General features: G+C 41.8%; 1 protein-coding gene across 2 annotated transcripts in view; it reads right to left on the reverse strand.

Annotated features, from left to right (window-relative positions):
* The window catches only part of sept2 (septin 2), an 83,212-nt gene extending 65,302 nt beyond the window's left edge, over positions 1–17,910 (reverse strand). Inside the window, exon 1 of one of the 2 annotated variants that reach the window (XM_043701736.1) lies at positions 17,754–17,910. The gene's annotated coding sequence lies outside the window, so the exon portion shown is untranslated. The remainder of the gene's footprint in view (positions 1–17,753) is intronic. The other variant, XM_043701737.1, reaches the window with a different exon arrangement.
* Between the last annotated feature and the right edge of the window lie 477 nt (positions 17,911–18,387).

Genomic DNA, 18,387 nt, shown 5'->3' on the forward strand with positions numbered 1-18,387 from the left:
GGAAACCAGATTCTTGATCAGTGGTGCTGGAAGAGCACAGCAATTCAGGCAGCATCCGAGGACAGACAAAATCGACGCTTCGGACAAAAGCCCTTCTATGTTATCGTGTAACATGGATGCCATTGGTAAATAAAGGTAATCATTTAAACTAAACTGTCTGTAAGAGTTTTATATTCTAGACTACCACAGAGTATGATCTCTGGGACAAACCAAGAGGAGAGTCTATCAGACATTCCCTGAGCTGTCTCAAATAGGTACTTGAACAACAGTACCAACACTTCAACTAGGGTTTCTAAAGCACAATTTTTCTCTAACGCAGAGTTGTACAAGAACACAACCATTGCATTGTAGAAAAACTGACTATGTTAACAGATCATTCAAAAAATTTTCTGGCATCCAGATCCACACCATCACCAAAAGCTGATCTGCCCTTCATTGGGCTATATCCTGTGCACCAAGTCTCAGTGACATGTGTCCCTAAGTTTGAGATGTATTGTTTACTGACAAATAAGCCAACAGACAGGACAAAAACATTACCCCTACCAACATCCAGAGATGGTGACAATAATGATTGCACAAATGTGTTTCTGATACTGATCGAGGGATAAATATTCATCAAGACACCAGGAAAAACTCGCCTGCTTTTGTTCAACATAGTGTCATCTGATTTTCTTTATGAAGCATTCATCTGAGGGGTAAATTTGGTATGGCATTAGCACTTATCTCTTCTAGGGGGAAAAAAGTGAGCATTTAAGCAACTGTGAATAATAAACCAGACCAGAGACAATATCAAAGCAGACATTTAAGTGTGGCTTACACAAATGCAAGGAAATATGGAAATCCAACAAAGCAAAAGGAAATCATGAAGCAATACAAGGACAGAACAAAACATTGAAATAGAAAAACTTCTGCGAGATTCATTAAGTTACACAAAGAGTATGTTGGTGGACCAATGAAAGACAATATACACGAGAACTATAAAGGGGTAATAATTGCAGACCTGTTAAGTTCAAACTACATCCATTTTCACAATAGAGAAAAAGACATTTGAACTTGCAAGGGAATCTGAAAAATTTACTGAATTTAATGGAGAACATAATGGGATACAATACAGACTGAAATCTCCATATCCAATAGTTGTCACCCTCAGGAATCAAGAACAAAAGAAATTATTTCCAAGGGTTTTTTATAATCAAAAATTACACCTCTGGACTTAAAATGCCAATCCATCATTTAATGCAGGAAGGAAGAAGGGAGAAGCCAGCAAACTACAGATCTGACAGTCAGTTTCATGTTAGATGTGTGGAACTTATCCTTAGGAAACATTATTGGTCAGAGTATTGAGTACAGGAGCTGGGAGGTCATGTCGCGGCTGTACAGGACATTGGTTAGGCCACTTGTGGAATATTGCATGCAATTCTGGTCTCCTTCCTATCGGAAAGATGTTGTGAAACTTGAAAGGGTTCAGAAAAGATTGACAAGGATGTTGCCAGGGTTGGAGGATTTGAGCTATAGGGAGAGGCTGAGGGGTGACCTTATAGAAGTTTATAAAATCAGGAGGGCATGGATAGGATAAATAGACAAGACCTTCTCCCCGGGGTGATTTAGGGTCAGAGGGGAAATATATAAAAGGGACCTAAGGGGCATCTTTTCACACAGAGGGCAGTGCGTGTATGGAATGAGCTGCTCGAGGAAGTGGTGGAAGCTGATGCCTTTTAATGCTTTAATTGTATCTGGATGCATATATGAATAGGAAGGGTTTGGAGGGATATGGGCCGGATGCTGGCAGGAGGGACTAGATTGGCATATCTGGTTGGCATGGACGAATTGGACCAAAGGGTCTATTTCCGTGCTGTATATCTCTGTGACTCTATGTGACTGAGCATTTGGACAAAATCAAAGAGACCAGCATAGAGTTATGAAACATTTGACTAATCCAGATAAATTCCTGAGGTAATCACTACTATCAAGGTGGTTAGGGAAGTGACTATGAATTTTGTCTGCTTCCAAAAAGTGCGTTGGCTGGTCTCTTACAAGCAGCCTATCAGTAAAATCAATAGGACAAAATTGCAAGTAACCTTGTCAAATGGGTTAGTAATTTGTTGACAGGAGCTGGTAGGAAATAAGGGAAATATCCAACTGCCAGGATGTAAGATCTGATGTTCAAGGGTAATACTGTATTAATTGAATCCAAGTTGACAAATTACACAACAATTGTGTAAATGGAAGTCTAGAAAGTAGCAAAATTTTAAAATTTCATTATGTACCAAGATCTCAGCCAGAATAGTACATCCAATTCAACAGAGGTGGTCTTGGTACCACAGCTCAGAAAACAGGTATGGAGCATGGAAATGCAGTGAATCCCAAGAGCATCCATGTGAATATACCTGATAAGAACATATTGCAATAGGTTGTACTTTCAGAAGGGGAAAGTGAAGGTAGGGGGTCAGGAAGGAGAAATTATTACAATTTTAACAAGTCAAGATTATAGGATACACAAAAAAAATGAAGTCAGTAAGCCTTGCAGAAGGAATATTTCACAAAATTTTGTTGTAAGGCCCATGAGGAACTGGAGATGTCCCCAGTAGCTGATATACAAAGAAGCAGCAAGCAAAACAAATAAGCTGGCTGAACACAAGTTTAAGTGACCCTGTCGTTTGCTTTCAACACAAAACCCAACTCTCAGCCTTGGTTCATGAAAGAAACTCAACTTATCACTAACCACACACTCAATCACACATTCTACTGACTACTTTTCAGACTGAATAAATCCAATATTACGAACAATGAACTGATAGATTCCTGGTCGAGACATTCGTGCAAAGCGTAGTTGCTCAGCACCAAGTTCTGTATTTGTAAATGCTGCTGTGTCTGGCCTGTATAAAGCATTTACTGTGCAAAATAAACAAAGGCATATAGATAGAAAAAAGGTGATTAGTGCTGTGTTCACTGAGGCAAAATCCTGCAACTCCCTTCATAATACCACTACAGATTGACCCAGTACCATCATCACCAGGTCCATGAAAACTGGCCTGACCAGAAGCAGTTACATTTTCAAAACAGTTTTTAAACGTTACAGCAGGCATTGGATGAATTGGACTTAATAGTTACTGACAAGAGCAGAGTTGCATATAACCCTAGGTTTATTTTAAAATTAATCGGATGTGAATGTCACTAGCTATGCCAACATTACTACCTATTCCTAACTGTACCTAATGTTATCAGGACCGGCAGTCCATCTGCTGTAATCTTTCCCAGCAGGATTTCGACCCAGCAACAGTGGAGGCATGAAAATCTAGCTCAAACTCCTGGAAATTGGACAGGCTAGAAGAGTGGGCAAAGAAGTGGCTGACAGAATACAATGTGTGAAAGCAAGAGCTTATGACTTTTGATCGGAAGAATAGAAACAGACTATTTTCTAAATGGGGAAAGCCATGCTTAGCTCAACCTCTTGTTTCTCAAAACTTAATTATTTCCCTACCTGCTCATACCCTACACACATCGTCACAAGGATGAATGCGCTGGCCTTGGATAAAGTCCTAAAAGGATTTACAAGAATGATGTGTCATATGAGGAATGGCTGAGGACTGCCGGTATGTAGTCAGTGGAGTTTAAAAGGTTGAAGGGTGGGGACAAGGCCAGGATGGAATGAAGAGGGAATCTCATTCAAACTTGTGGAACACTGAGGGGCCAGGACATGGAGATGACGTTTCCGCGAGAAGAGACTAGGTTCCAGGGACATAGCTTCAGAGAGTGAAGGGACAACCCTTCAGAACAGAGGAGGAGGAGGAGGAGGAATGTCTTCAGTTAGAAGATAGCGGATCAATAGAACTCACTGCTTCATGGGGTTGTGGAAAAGTCATTGAGTTTATGTAAAACAATAAAACCACCACCCTCTGTCTTTTATCTTCGAACCAGTTCTGTATCCAAGTGGCTACTTCTCCCTGTATTCCACATGATCTAATCTTGCTAACGAGTCTACCATGAGGAACCTTGTTGAACGCCTTACTGAAGTCTACATAGATCATGTCTGTTCTGCCCTCATCAATCCTCTTCGCTACTTCTTCAAAGAACTCAACCAAGTCAGATATGATTTTCCACGTACAAAGCCATGTTGACTATCCGTAATCAGTCCTTGCCTTTCCAAATACATGTACAACCTGTCACTCAGGATTCCCTCCAACAACTTGCCCAACATCAATGTCAGGCTCACCGGTCTATAGTTCCCTGGCTTGTTTTTAAAACCACCTTTCTTAAATAGTGGCACGGTAGCCAACCTCCAGTCTTCTGGCACCTCACCACAATTATCGATGATACAAGTATCTCAGCAAGGTACCCAATCACTTCCCGATGGGTCCAGTGACAATCTGCAACAGTATCCAGGTTTCACCTTGCCCCTGATTTGGGAACAAGAAATCCTTCATCCAATCATGCTCGAACATCGTTCTCAACTCCACTTACTATTCTTAAGACTTACCTATGAATAGTGATCACCCAAAGGCAGTAAATAAAGAAAACTTCAAACCATATACCAAGCAACGAATACAAACGCCAGGAGGGGCACTTCTGTCTCATTGTGACATTCTACAGTATAGTCCTGTACTTTCCATACAACTGGTTACTTTGAAGTAATTATGATTTACATCTGGGAAGAACAAAGGCTTCATGGAAACCTTCCCTTCCCTCGCATGCACGTGCATTCATTTCAAACTGCAGTGAATTATGAACAAAGTTGTGAGACAAAAACTCTGCAGACGATGCTAATTTTAGCTTGCATAGAATCTCAGCAATAATACCCTATGGCCCAGAGTGTTAGCAATGGCTCGAGAAGAAACAATTGCTGAAACCCAAGGGTTAAGTCTCATTCAGGACTTGATGACCAAAATCCAAGCCTACACAATACTTTGCAACCAAGTATGGGCACTGTAGAAGTTCCTTTTAGCGGCGGGTGGGTACATTCCATGGAGTTGGGTTGAAATCACAAACAGTCATTCAATTATATTGTTCTTGAACTTTGCTCTGCTAAAGCCACTGTACTATTAGTACATTGCTAAACCTTTTGTTAAAGCTATAAACCTAGAGACTGATGGACAAAGTATGGGACTGGTTATTCAAATAGTCTGGTAGGGAAATATTGGAATCAATTCAGGATCACTGAATATTTTAATTTTACTGTGTCACAAATATAGTGATACGCGGGCAGAGTTAATTTGGGTGTCTACCTTCATAGTTTACAAAAGACTTGAAGTAGCCCATATTCTTCAAATGTTGATTGAAAAGAGCCCTCAATTTGCAGGAGCCAGTTAGGCACTCCTTTCCCAGCTTTGCGCACTTCAATTTTAAAATTGTTCACTTTTTGTTCCCCTAAACCAACCTGGCACTGTCCCAAGTACAACACAGCGTAAGCTAATATAATTCTAAAAAATTGATGAAAAAAAAAATTATTTTTAAATTAGGGTTTATGGTAGGTAAATGATCATTGGGGTTTAATCAGCATAGGAACTCAGGCTGTTTGAATTATCGCACTCCACATCAGAGAAATTCAGTTGGGCTCCACACAAAAAAAAGTCAATTTATAGTGGATTTCTTAAGAAAAAACTGCGATAACTTCACCATCCAGTCAAATACTCCAGATACACTCTTATCTAGTTAGCAAGACAGCTGGATTAGGCAACACAGGATGAACACCAGTCCAGATTTTGAGATAAACTGACTGTTTCAACAGTCCAACCTCAATCAACAGTAGTAGTCACTACAATGGGAACACACATCAGAACATGACCAGACCATAAATAAATTAGAAATAGAATCCCTATCCATTAAGGCAATGTATCACATTATAAAGTGGAAAATTATTTAAATTAAGCATTGGAACCCTACCTTTCTCAACCAGCAAAACATGCAGTTGCAGCAAGTGTGCAATGAGATAAAAATAAGTTAACTGCGGGAAAAGAAGTCTAACAAGAAATGGTAGTCCATAAGAAACTCTCGGGATATTTAAGTTGCACAGACCTTTTAGCTATAAACAGAAGAAGGAGATTTGATTCCCCTCTGTTCCTCTTACTGGTTAGTTATGTTTTGCCTGGATCATTACAATGCTCTTAACAAAAAAAGAGAATCCCTACAGTGTAGAAACAGGCCATTCAGCCCAACAAGTCCACAGTGACCCTCCAAAAAGTAACCCACCCAGACCCACTCCCCTATAATTACCCCTGATCTACCAACCCTACACATTCCTGAACACTCTGGGCAATTTAGCATGACCAATTCATCTAACCTGTACATCTTTGGATTGTGGGAGGAAGACAGAGCACCCAGAGGAAACCCATGCAGACATGGGGAGAATGTACAGACTCCACGCAGACAGTCGCCCGAGGTTAGAACAAACCTGGGTGCCTGGCGCTGAGGCAGCAGTACTAACCACGAAGCCATCGTGCCACCCATCAAGTTATTGAACTCAATATTGAGTCCAAAAGACTGCAGAGTCCCCAAGCAGATCATTACAATGGTTTTCAGCTGAATTGCTGGTATCTCAAAAAAGACAAATAAAGTCACCAAGCTCTTGCATATCAAGAACTAAAAAGTTATGATAAGCTGATAGCTGGTCAGTACTAAACGCTAACAAAGAGCTGGTACCTAAACAGAACAAATGTCCAGGGAAGGGGAGAAGTGCTAAGTAGGGTGACTCAGCGATTCAGTCATCAGACCACAGGTATTTCCAATTATAATGACAGGGTCAATCAATGACACAGTGGTAGAGACCTTACCCTTGGACTTGGAGGTTTGGGTTCAAGTTCCACTTGCTCGAGAGGTGTTTCATATCATTTCTGAACAGGTTGATTGGGAAAATACGTTAAATTGTTTTTAAAGATACCTGTTTGGGGGCCCATTTGTGGTGCAGAGGTAGTGTCCATACCCCCTTAAACCAAGAGGTTCAGGTGCAAGTCCCAGCTGCTCCAGAACTGTCAACATCTCTGAACAGATTGATTAAAAAAACAGGTTACTATTTTTTTTAAATGCTAAGCCATCAAATTTGCAGCTGACGCCAAGTTATTGTGGAAACGTCAAATTACAAAATTAGTTTGACAATGTGCTAGATCAATGAAAGTGCACAACTGTAAGGTACTGGACAAGAAGCAGCATCACCAACACAATTCAAACTTTACATGCAAGTAATTAAGCAGACTTGACGCTCAAGTCATGCATAGTACAAGTAAACAGTCAACAATACAGTATGACACAGATGAGGCAGTCATTACACCAGTGGATCATAACATGAAATGCTGGATGACAAGTCAGAAGTGACTGAGGAAATCCACATAAAGCCATATTTTTTCCTTTTTAAACACTGCATTACAAGCGTGTGAAGTGCAGAGTTAAAAAGTGTAGTGCTGGTAAAGCACAGCCGGTCAGGCAGCATCCGAGGAGCATGAGAGTCCACGTTTCGAGCATAAGCTCTTCATCATTAACATTCCTGATTAAGAGCTTATGCTCAAAACATCGACTCTCCTGCTTCTCGGATGCTGCCTGACCAGGTGTGTTTTTCCAGGGCCCCCCTTTTTGACTCTGATCTCCAGCATCTGCAGTCCTCATTTTCTCCAAGTGTGAAATAAAGTGAAGACTTTGTCAGAGTGAAACAGAGGCCAATGAGTTACGCTGGCAATTTGGTGCAAGGGGGGGCTAGAAGTGCTTTAATTAAGGTTAACTCCAAGATGTAAGTACTCCTGTAAGATAGGATAGAAAGTATAATAGACGAAACAAAGGCAGAGTGAGATCATGAACTACATCATAATGTCATGCATGAAAATCAGCTGACTGGTGAATATTTCTAGTCCTCAAACTAAAAGTAAGGTGTTCAGTTTGCATTTAAGTTTCAAGCGCTTTTTCCTCTGTAAGAAATAGCTGATTAAGTACAAGTTTTTTTTAAGAAAACTAATTAAAGAACAGAATCTAGAATAATTATAAATTAAATCAACTATGACAGGGATGATTGAACGGGTAATACATTGCTGCTGCACAATAATGGAAGCTGCTGAACACAATGAGATCCAGACTGAACACATTGAAGCTGAAGGAGTTTTGGATCTGAGTTCGAGAACTGGAGTTCCAGCTGGTGACTTTGCCCACATCAGGGAAAAAGGACAGACATCTGGCCACCAGTGAAAAATTCAAAAGTAGTTGGTCAGACATAACCTCCCCTCAGAACCATGTTGAATGCTCTTGCTCAATCCCTATTTCAGAATTGTTTCCAGTAGTTCCCCATCCACTGAGGTTAGACTGACTGACCCAGTATCACAATGCAAAAGAGGCCCTGCAGCCCATCAAGTCTGTTCTACCAAAAATGTACTATTACGTACATTAAACCACTTTCCACCTGGAGGCCCATTACCTTGAATATTATGATGTTTCACATGCTTACCCAAATGGTTTAGAAGATTTGAGGTTACCTGCTTCAACTACCCTCCCCAGCAGTGCAGTCCAGATATCTACCACCCTCTGGGTGAAAAGGCATTTCTTCAAATCTCCTCTAAACCTCCCCCCTTTCACCTTAAAAGGTGTGCATCCTTGTAATCAACCTTTCAAATCAATGTAAACAACTACTTTCTAACCAACCTACCAATGCTCTTGAACCTTCTATATCTTTATCAGATCTCCCTTAACATTCTCTGCTCTAAAAGGAAACAACCAGTTTATCCAGCTTTTGTAACTTGGATGCTGTATCCCAGAAAACATTCTGATGAACCTCCTCTGCATCCCCTCAGCGCAATCACATTGTTCCTGTTGTGCAGATACCAGAACTACAACTGTGGCTAAATGAAAGATCTGCACCACAAACTCGCTGCTCTGAAAACCCAGTTTCCTGGTTTATTCCTTGTGACTCTCTAATATCTTCCAATCCTCTGACATTTGTGGCCAGAGAGAAAAAGACAACATCCCTGCCATTTCTTCTCATGCCTCTCAACAACCCTGGGATACATTTTATCAGGACCTGGAGATTTATCTACTTATAAGCCTGACAGACGACTAACAATCTACTCTATGCTAATTTCTTGTTTGTTCATACAAGATGGAATAAGATGAAAGCAAGAAATGATCTTGGATCAGGAAATGTAGATTCTGTTTGGATGAAGGCAAAAAATAACAGAGCAGATGGCACTACCCTAACGGTGGCAAAACGATGGATTTACCAGGACATTGCCTGGTATGGGGGATTTTAGCTATGAAGATTGGATAGACTGGGTTTGTTTCACTGTAAAGTTGAGTAGGTGACCTGATAAAGTTTATAAGATTGCGAATGGCATGGTTAGAGTGGAAGTTATGTGTTTTTTTTCCCGGGGCAGAGGAGTCAATTGCTCAGGGTTACAGTTTCAAAGTGCAGGTGGGGATGGGCTGGGGGGGTGAAAGAAATGGGTGAGGCAAGTTTCTTTTTTACACAAAAAAAAGTAGAGAGTGCCTGCAAAGTGCTGCCAGAGATGGTGGTGGAACAGACACTATAGCAGCATTCAATAAGCACCTGGACGAATACCAGAATAGGAAGGGAAGAGAGGGATTCTGTAAAAGAAGAAGGGCACATGGTCAGAGGGCCTGTTCCTGTTCTGTATTATTCTTTGATATGGCAACATAAATCAGGAGAGAATGAGCACGTATTAAAAAAGGCACAATATGAACTCATGCATGACTTTAATCTACATGTCGATTGGGAAGGCCAAATTGGCAGAGATAGACACAAGGAAGAATACACAAAATACGTTCAGAACAATTTCCAAGAACAATGTGTTGTGAATCCCACCCCAATCAGGCGGTTCTGGACCTGGAAATGTGTCATGAGGCAGGTTTCATAAATGAGGAGTAAAAGATCCTCTATGAAGCAGTGACCATAACATAGTCAAATCATGTATTCCGTTTGAGGGGAGAAACTTGGGTCTTGAAACTACTGTGCTCAGCTTACAAAGGAATGAGGTCAGACCGAGCTGGAACAGACTGGGAAAGGGGTTTAGCAACTAAAGTCATTAAAGAACAATGGCAGACATTCAAGAAAATACATTCATGGCTCACAACAAATCTATCTCAGTGAGGAAGGATTCTAGGAGCAGGACAACCAAACATGGCTAATTACTAAAGTTAAGAATTGAAAAAGTTCTAAAATCCGACAAACTATGATTAAGAACTTTCAAGTAGCATCAAGATAGACAGGATAAGTTTCTTTAAGCATGAAAAAATGAGAGACTAAAGTGAAAAAGGCAGGAGTTGAACAAATAATATTCAGCAATCTTTACAGTAGAAGACATTCCAAAAATAATCAAGTCATCTGGAAGAGCATAAGAGAGAAGAAACAAATACAACTATCACGATACAAAAAGTACTCAGAAAGTTACAAGCTGATGTTCCCTGGATCTATGGGATGCATTCTGGGATGTTAAAGAAAGCAGCGACAGAGTTAGTGAATGCATTGGTAGTGATCTTCCAAGAATTTTCCTGAGATTGCAGAAAATTGGCAATTTTCCAAGCCTCTGGCAATTCACGACATACTTTTAATTCAAAGAAATAAAAGGCAACAACAACAACAAAAAAAAAACAGAAAATTGTGGACCACTTAGTGTAACATCTGTTGATAAAATATTAGCCTATTATCAAGGATGTAAAGCAGAGAATAGAAAATCATAATATAATCAAGCAAAGCCAGCATGGCTTCATGATGGGAAAATCATTTCTGATAAACTACTTAATCATTTTTTGAAGAAGTAACAAACAGAATTCTGATAAAGAGGTAACAGATGTAATATATTTTGATTTTCAGAAGGCACTTTATTAAGGTACACATGCTGGACTCTTGTCTTATTAAGTAGCCTGTGGTTTTTACAGCACTATATTGTTATGTTCAGAGGATTGGCTACCTAATACAAAGGTATAAAAACGGAAATTAGTGGCTAAAGTGGATACAGATCCCTTGCAGGATGAGAAAGGTGAATTAATATTGGTTAATGCTGAAACAGCCGAGGCCTTGAGTGGGGTGGCACCGTGACTTATTGGTTAGCACTACTGCCTCACAGCACCAGGGACTCCGGTTCAATTCCAGCCTCTGGGTGACTGTCTGTGTGGAGTTTGCACATTCTCCCAATGTCTCTGTGTGGGTTTCCTCCAGGTGCTCTGATTTCCTCCACAAATCAGAAGATGTGTAGGTCAGGTGAATTGGCCACGCTAAATTGCCCAGAGTCTTCAGGGATGTGTAGGTTGGGGCATTAATCAGGGGAAATGTGAAGTAATAGGGTAGGGAAATGGGTCTGGGTGGGATACTCTTTGGAGGGTCATTGTGGACTTGTTGGACCAAATGGCCTGTTTCCGCACTGTCGGGATTCTATTCTATTCTAACTATTTTATTTCAGTCTTCACAGTGGAAGATATGTCGAACATGCCAAAAAAATGATGTTAAGGATACAATGGGAGGAGAGGACCTCAATTCAATTGTTACCACTAAACAGATAAGAGTTGAACAAACTAGAGGGTCTAAAGTCCCCTGGTCCTGATGAAATGCATCCCAGAGCGCCAAAAGAAATGGCGGAAGTTATAGTAGATCCATTAGTGGTAATTTACCAAAATTCAGACTTCGGGCAGATCCTGGCAGACTGGAACACAGCGAATGTCACGCCACTATTTTAAAAAGGGTGCAGGCAAAAAGCAGGTAACTATAAGCCAATTAGCTTAACATTTGTAGTCGGGAAAATGCTGGAGGCTTTCATTAACGAAGAAAGTGAGACATCAGGCAAACGCAGCATGGATTCAGGAAGCGAAGGTCACGTTTGACAAACTTACTGGAGTTCTTTGAGGATGTAACAAGCTGGTAGATGGAGGGGAACAAGTGGATGTTGTATACTTTGATTTCCAGAAGGTGTTCAATAAGGTGCCACATAAAAGACTCATCCATAGGATAAGAATGCATTGAGCTGGCAGGGAACATACTAGCATGAAAAGAGGTCTGCTTAGCCAATAGAAAGCAGAGAGTTGGGATAAATGGATGTTTCTTTGGTTGGAAATCAGTGGTGAGCAGTATACCACAAGGGTTGGTGTTTTGCCCACAACTGTTCATGACATGTATAAATGATTTGGAAGAAGAGACTAAGAGTAACATTTCCAAGTTTGCTGATGACACTAAATTGATTGAAAAGGCAAACTGCGTAGAGGATGTGGAGGGTCTGCAGAGAGATTTAGATAGGTTAAGTGAGTGGACAAGGGTCTGGCAGATAGAATACAATGTTGGTAAATGTGACATATCCACTTTGGAAGTAAAAATAGGAGGTCAGTGTATTATTTAAATGCTGAAAGATTGCAGCATGCTGTTATGCAGAGGACTTGGGAGAACTCATACATGAATCACAAAGTTGATTTACAGGTGCAACAGGTAATCAGGAAGGCAAACAGAATATTGGTTTTCATTGCATAGATGAGGATTTTAGAGTTATGGGGATAATGCAGGTAGGAGGGACCGAGACGATGGATAAATCAGCCATGATCTTATTGAATGGCAAAGGAGGCTCAACAGGCCAAATGGCTTACTCCTGCTTCTGTTCCTATGAAACTAATAGAAAACATTTGATTAAGAGGGTTTTTTTCATGACGGTAACCTGTAACTAACCAGTGAAGTGTCACAGGGATCAGTGCTGAGACCACAATTATTTATAAATATACACTGGTGACTTGCACAAAAAAAAACATGCTATTATCAGGCTTGTGGATGACAAAAATAAATGGAACGGCAAGTGGTGAGGATGACAAAAGTGCTGCACAGCAACGTACACAGGATAAGCAATTGGGCAAAATGTGGCTACCGAGGCCTTTTTCCAGAAGGATTTTGCTTGGAAAGGGCCACGTCGTACAATAAGAATGGTAACTGTGCAGTTTTTATAACTTCACCAACAGACCTATAACAATGCAGAAAATTAGATGACTGTTCTGCTAACTGGTTACCACTCCAAGTGGAAATTGAAAAATTTCAAACATTCCTTGACAATAGTCTACTGGAATCCAAGCAACATTTACAGTCTGATCAGCAAACATAAATAATTCAAACACATGATTGAACAAGAGCTGCAGAGTCAAAGTTGATGAGCGTGAACAGCTAACAAGACTGAATTTTTCCTTCTAAGTTCACTATCAAGCAGTCACTGACCTTCATACTTTTAAATGACATAATTAGGTATATCAAGGCAAATCTATAGAACTTCCCAAAAGGGTGATTTAGAATGGCACCACAACAACAGATTGAGAGAGATAGTTGAATGGGAGCCCAACAACTCTACTCCAAGACACTCACCACGATGCCTTAAAATGAAGGCATCTAAAACTACATGGATCGCTGTGCATTCAGCCCAACAATAACTTACATTAAAGGTGTTATGGAGTTAAGAAAACATCACAAGGTGCTTGTTCATAAAGTCACAAATTATCATAAAACAGAATGAAACTGAGCCACATAATGAAATATTAGGTCTGATGACCAGAATTTGGTTGAAGGAAACAAATTTTAACACGTGTCTTACAGGCGGAAAACAGGGTAGAGGTTGAGGAAGTAATTGCAGTACATGAGCCGATACAACCAATGGTACATCTATGTGATTGGTAATGCACAAGAGACCAGAGTCAGAGGATCACATTATGCAGGGTTGTGAATATGAGAGATCAGGACAGGTTAGTTTACAGTGATTAGAAAGCAAATATGAGGTTTTTTTTAAATTAAGATGTTGCTCAATTAGGCATCAATGTAGGTCAACTGTGAATTGATATATGAGCAATAGGGGTTTCTGCAAACTCAAGATAACAAGAACAGAATTTCGGAAGCCAACTAGAAGGGCATTGGAATAGTCGAGTCTAAAGGTAACAAAGGCATGGATTCACGTCTGGAGACAGGAGTAAGATCCAGCAATATTATGGAGGTGGAAATAACCAGCCTTCGAACTCATACAAATGAGATTAAGTCAACTCAGGATCAAACGTGATACCATAAAGTGTGCAGCTCAATCCAAGACAGTTGCCAGAAAGAGATGGAGTAGTCAAGGAACAGATTTGAGTAGATACCCCAATCCATGGCTTCATTCACAATACTTAACTCGAAATTTTTGCTTATTTGATATTCAATGCTGAATGCACAGTGTGATAACTTGGCAACAATGCAGGAGTTGACAGGAGTGGCTGTTGAGGTAGAGCTGGGGGTAATCAACATACATGTAAAAACTAATATCACATCTTTGCTGCACTTCACCTGGGTGCAACATTTAAATACAAATAAAATGAGAAGCCCTTGCTAAATTCTACCAAAGCAGCAACATGGGAACTATCCACCAACCTCTCTCTAAAATCAGGTATTCAACAAAAGCTTTGCTGAGAGTAGAATTATTGCTGAGATAGAGTCCATTTAAGGAAGTTCTGTACATGGCATTAAAGACACAAAGATAGATGGGGGAATTGTGGTGTTGAGGAAGCATGGGAGCTACCGAAGGACTTGATCAAGCTAGCTGGGTGTGCAAGGAAGAACAAACATTTTCTAAATGGGAAAGGCTTTAGAAATCTGAAGCACAAAGGGACTTGGGAGTCCTAGTTTAGGATTCTCTTAAGGTTAACATGCAGGTTCAGCTGGCAGTTAGGAAGGCAAATGCCATGTTAGCATTCACTTCAAGAGGGCTAGAATACAAGAAGAGAGATGTACTGAGGCTTATAAGGTTCTGGTCAACTACATTTGAAATACTGTGAGCAGTTTTGGGCTCCATGTCCGAGGATGGATGTGTGGGCATGGGTGGAGTGGGGTTCAGATGATATTTACAAACATGATTCTTGGCATGAAGAGCTTGTCATACATGCAGCAGTTGAGGACTCTGGGTCTGTATGCAACTGAGTTCAGAAGGAGGAGGGGGATCTTATTGAAACTCACAGAATACTAAAAGAATATGACAAAGATATTTCCATTAAGAGAATAGAGGCGTGTGGGCACTGCCTCAGAGCAAAGGCATGGCCCTTTAGAATTAAGAGGAGGAGAATTTTTTCACAGGATGGTGAATCTGTGGAATTAATTGCTGCAGATGACAGTTACAGGCCAAGTCAGTGTATTTAACACAGAGATAGCTAGGCTCTTAGCAGGTATGGAGATCAAAAACCACGTACACAAGGCAGGGGAATGAAATTGACAAACATGTCAGCCATGACTAAATAGCAGAATAGAGATGACCTGCCAAATGGTCCAATTACATTCCTGTAGAGATTCATACTGCAGGCCTTTCAACCAACTCATCCACACCGACTACAAGTCCCAATCTGACCTAGTCCCGTTTGCCAGCATTTGGCCCAAATCCCCCTCAACCCTTCCTATTCTCAGACCCATCTAGATGCCTTTTAGACGTTGTCATTGTACCAGCCACCACCACTTCCTCTTCCATACATGCATTACACCCCCTGCGTGAAAAAGTTACCCCTTAAGTCCTTTTTAAATCTTTCCCCTTAGATATCTGCCCTCTACTCTGGGACTCCCCTACCCTGGAAAAAGAGCTGATTATTCACCCCATCCACATCCCCCAATTTGATATCTTATGGTCCTAACACATTGGGGATAATGGGTACCTAATATGGACTAGTGTTGCACATACCAACAATATCCTTTGGTTTGACTAGAGAAATAAGGCTTTTTTAAAAAAAAAAGTCTGTTTATAACTGCCAAGATTTTGCAACATATAAAAGGGCAAGCAGGACAAAGATTTGGCCAACTTGCAGCATGCTTGATGACAGTGAGGAACACCACCCATGGACTAAACAGAGGAACACTACATTCCAACTTGTTCTATTGCTCTCACTGTAAAAACAGCGACAGTGAAACAAGCCTTGAACAAAAAAAAAATCTCAGATCTTGGGTTGTTTTAAACACTTCATGTTGAGCTTCTCACTCCATAACACACATCCTTCCAAAAACATTCAACAAAATCTCACAGAATAATCACAGTAGTTAGAAAATAACTATGTACCAATGTAGCACCAATTGCAATGTGTCTGTGCACTGCTCAGACAAGTGTCTAACAGGGAAATGATTGTTAGATCAACTAGAGATTGTGTAACTATATTCACTGCATATTATATTTACAATATTCTAGTCTTAATTTGCCTTTCCAAACTCCAATCCTGCAAGCTCATCGTCCTCTCAACATATGGTGCTGGTGAAAAATGTAACATAAATCCCATTTTAAGTTCATACATTCAGTACTTCTGTCTGCATTTCCAATGTACATATTCTGACACTGGTGACGTCATTAGAGCAACTGAATTCTGCACTCAACTCACCCCACCACATGCAGTATATGGCAACAGGTTTACATCGGCTGCCTCCATTAAGTGAAAAGGTGATCAGTGGAATACATACACAGTTGCCTCCACTCCAAGCAGAGAAACAGTGAAAGTAAAACATGAGATGCAAACTGTTCCCCAGGCTTCAGTAAACCAAATACCACTCAGGCACTGAGGCACATGAGCCACAATACCAATGGAGAAACATGATTTTTTTTCCCTATTCAAAACCAACAAGCTACACACGTCACAGTTATTTCCAAAAGAAAAAAAACTTTCAAGGCAAACTTTTAAAATCAAGGGATAAAACAGAGAGATAGTGTATCAATACAAATAATTTGGATGCTTGGAACAAAAACAAAATTACCAGAAAAATTCAGCACATCTGCAGACTGAAGTTAACGTTAAGTCCAGTGACACTTCATTAGTTCTGACATATATCACTGTCACTCGAACTGTTTGCTTCCTACAGATGCTGACAGACCTGCTGACCTTCTCCAACAGTTGCTGTATTATTTTGTTTCAGCCAGCCAGCCAACATCAGCAAACCTGTGTCAATCTGAATGCTTTGTTCAGTGCGCAGCACCAAGGACTGCAAAAGCCAAAGAAAAATAAGACTCTCTTTGGACAGATACAACCACCTGGCGAAGGAGTCATAATTTGGAGATGCCGGTGTTGGACTGGGGGAGGACTAAGTTAAAAATCACAACACACTAGGTTAAAGTCTAGAAGGTTTGTTTGGAAGCACTAGCTTTCAGAGCGCCGCTCCTTCATGAGGTGGTAGCGAAGTATAAGATTGTAAGACACAGAATTTTTGCGATAAATTCTGCATCCTCAAGTCTTACACTCCATAGCCACCTAATAGAGCAACAGCGCCCAAGGTTGTAAGCTACAGAATTTATAGCAAAAATTCTGTGTCTTACAATCTTATTTTCCACAGTCACCTGATGAAGGGGCAACGCTCCGAAAGCTAGTGCTCCCAAATAAACCTGCTGGACTATAACCTGGTGTTGTGCGATTTTTAACCTTGACCAGACATTTCCCCTCAGCTGCATCACACGATACGGTTTCAGCAAATATAGAGAATGCATTAGATTTAAAACCAGACTGGCCGAGGATGGAACAGTGCAGACAGCACGGAGTGCCTCACAGGAGCGAAAAGTCAGCAGTCAAAACGGGAAATGCCGCGAACCAGACTGATCAGCAAGCCCGGCAATCTGCAGTCCCAGCACTGAGGGTGATCACCGGGGGGGGGGGGATCGGGGAAGGAGGGGGATAGGCCTCACCCTTTCAGTCACCTTCCCCACAGCCCCGATCGCTCCATCTCAACCACCCCCACACACACCAACCCGAGCCTTGTCAGGCGGTTTAAAAACAAAACTGCCCGCTCCGGCAGCTCTCAGGGCCGGGGGGGGGGGGGGATCTCGGTAACTCACTCTGTGCGGCTCTCGGAGGCGGTGTCTCTGTCCGTCAGGCTCGAGGCCCGCTCCGTCTCAGTCTCAGTCTCTCTAACTGACCGCTCCCGCCTCGGACGACGCCGATGATCTCGTGAGAACAAACCAAATCGCGCGCCGCGCCGCGCCCCACCCCGCGGGAGGGGCGTCTCCGAAGACACAGACACACCCACCAGAGGGGGCGCGCTTAAAGGGCCAGGTCCACCCCGCCAAGGGCGGGCGCGCTTACACAGCAAGGCCCATCCCGCCAGGGGGCGTGCCTAAACGGCTATTTTCTTCCCCCCACACCAGAGGGATGTGCTTAAAGGAGCAGGCATACCCCAAGAGGCGGCGTGCTTCAAGGGCCAGGCTCTCCCCCCAGGGGAGCATGCTTAAAGGGCCAGGCTCTCCCCCCAGGGGAGCATGCTTAAAGGGCCAGGCTCTCCCCCAGGGGAGCATGCTTAAAGGGCCAGGCTCTCCCCCCAGGGGAGCATGCTTAAAGGGCCAGGCTCTCCCCCCAGGGCATATGCTTAAAGGGCCAGGCTATCCCACCAGGGTGTGTGCTTAAAGGGCCAGGCTCTCCCACCAGGGCGTGTGCTTAAAGGGCCAGGCTCTCCCACCAGGGCGTGTGCTTAAA

The sequence above is a fragment of the Chiloscyllium plagiosum genome, chromosome 13 (assembly GCF_004010195.1).
Source record: "Chiloscyllium plagiosum isolate BGI_BamShark_2017 chromosome 13, ASM401019v2, whole genome shotgun sequence".
NCBI lineage: Eukaryota > Metazoa > Chordata > Chondrichthyes > Orectolobiformes > Hemiscylliidae > Chiloscyllium > Chiloscyllium plagiosum.